Genomic DNA, 2,571 nt, shown 5'->3' on the forward strand with positions numbered 1-2,571 from the left:
GTTGATTTTTATTAGTGCCATATTTACTATAAAAAAAATAATAGCGAATACTTTCATGTTTACGGGAGCCTCTCGAAGAACCACCCAGGCTGGAGATGCTGCTATTGTCGCAGCAGCAGGGGCAACACCTCTTTCGATCGCGGTGGCCATAAGGGACAGTCTTCAGTGAGATGTGTCCGTGCTGACTGTCAGGCGAAGGCTGCATGACGCTGGTATACACTATAGAATTCCAGCAATGATGGAAAGCCTGATACAACAACACAGAGAGGGGAGGTTAGCCTTTGCTCAATGCTACTTTCAGAAGAATCTAGACTTTTGGTAGCGAGTCATCTTCATGGATGAGAAGTGTTTCTCCTCCACCTCACATGGTAGGGTTCACTGCTGGAGAAGAAACAACACCAGGTATATGATATTACCATTTTTATTACTGATAAAATTCCGTACTGTTATTCCCCCCCCCCCTCAAGTCTTCGTCTTCGCTGCAGTCATCTGTTTTCTGTTCACCTCGCTGTTACAATAATTAACCGATATTCAGACTTTCACCAATGGAACAGGTCAATAATGAAGCTGTCTTCCGCAGTCTGCATACCCCTCCGTCCTTGATTTCCAACCTTTTAAGGGCAATATGACCAGGCATCTAAAATAATCAGGATCCCTTGTATTGGTTTTATTCTGTTCATATTGTCCTGGAAAAATATATGATTCCTTCTACTCTTTGCCTCTGTTTTCTTTGTATAAAGACATTAGTGCCGAGAAAAACTGTGATCAGTTCTAAATAATATAAGATTAGGGGGGGCATGTCATCAACTAGTATTCTGTCTAATGGCTGCAACAATACAAAAAAAAAAAAGAAAATATATATTTCGCATGCAGATGCGAGAGGGTCGACATTTCTGAGGAGGCACGATCGGGTCACGTTACCTGTAACATCTGGGGATACCTGACTCTACATGGCCTCGGTGACATGTTCAGCATCGAGGGGCGTTTTACTGCTGACCAGTGTGTCCATATCCTGGAGGAACGTTCCCTGCCATCTTTACGTGCAATGGGTTTCCCGTTCCAAGATGGACCTGTAATTTCCATGCATGACCGGTGCCCCATCCACACCGCACGTGTAGTACGGCAGTGGTTTCAGAGACAAGACATACTTCACCTCTCATACTGGCACGCCAAAGGGGCCAATCTAAATGTAACAAACATGTTTGGGCTGACATGATTAATACCTGGCAGCCAGGAGACGAGAGGACAAGAAATGATCTCCTCGACCACGTAAACGCCCAGCAGGAACTTTGCCGGCGCAAACACGACTTCATCCGTGGCATTGTAAGCTCCTTGCCTGATAGGTTGCAAGCAGTGATTGAGAAAGAGGGAGGCTGGACCCGATATTGATGTGAAAAGTTAGGCAACAGTTATCACTATATTAAGGATATGTATGCATATTATATAGATAAATAGATAGATAGATAGATACTGTAGATAGATAGATAGATAGATATAATAGACACAATAGATAGATATAATAGTTACAATAGACATACTATAGATAGAGAGATAGATATAATAAAAATGTAGATATAGATATGATACAGATAATTAAATATGGTATAGAGACAGATATAGAAATAATATAGATAGATATAGATATAATACAGATTATACTCGTGTGTATATATATATATATATATATATATATATATATATATATATATATATATATATTTTTGACTATAAAATAGAAATAAATATAAAATTCTTTTTTTTCTGAAAACTTCCATATAATTATGCTTATATATTATCCACCTCCTATTAGATGCAAGATTACTCACACGTAACAAATATAATGTGTTCCTTGGCCTTCCCATACAAACAGGACGGATGAAGTAAACTATTGCAATGTCTTTTCCTCCACAATTATGCTTACGGCATTGTTTATAATAGTCTCCTATAAGCTTGCATTCCAGGGTGGGAAGATTTTGCTTCGAATTTACTTGCCCCGGGCTAGTGATTTCAGAAATTTACTTGGCTGGGCATTCTCATTACTTGCCCCCTTTTTATTTCTTAAAAAATGTATTATATAATATATTGCCAGATGCCATGTATCCTAAACTGGGTGGCCAAGGGCTTAGAGTTAATTGTTTTACAGGGAGGGGCACTAATCCTCCACCAACCCCACTTGACACATAGGGATGCCAACAGCATCTGGTGTTCCCAGGCGGTCACCCATCCAAGTACTAACCAGACCCAACGTTGCTTAACTTCGCTGATCGGATGGGAAGCGGTGTACTCAACTTTATTTATTTTTACTTTTTTGCACTGTAAAGCAGCGGTATTTCTGTAGTGCTGCAGTTTACTGTTAAATGATCTGTAGTAGAGTTGTGAGTATTGTATATGATGACCGACTTTGCAATACGGTTCAAAACAAGTTTTATTATTTTGTGTTTAGATTAAAGTAAGTTTCCTGGTTTACATTATACGAAACATTTGAGGCTTCCTGAACGAAATGTAAAGGATGGTATGAAACAGCGAAACTTCATGGATACTTTAGTCTAATTTACAATGTTCATACGGTAT

The 2,571-nt window shown here is 39.2% G+C and overlaps 1 pseudogene; it reads right to left on the minus strand.

Moving 5' to 3' along the window:
* Positions 1 to 2,185: 2,185 nt before the first annotated feature.
* On the minus strand, positions 2,186 to 2,306 carry LOC145400859 (5S ribosomal RNA; annotated as a pseudogene).
* Between the last annotated feature and the right edge of the window lie 265 nt (positions 2,307 to 2,571).

Source organism: Coenobita brevimanus, chromosome 53, assembly GCF_032717465.1.
Source record: "Coenobita brevimanus isolate Jiangsu-jjx chromosome 53, ASM3271746v2, whole genome shotgun sequence".
Taxonomy (NCBI): Eukaryota; Metazoa; Arthropoda; class Malacostraca; order Decapoda; family Coenobitidae; genus Coenobita; species Coenobita brevimanus.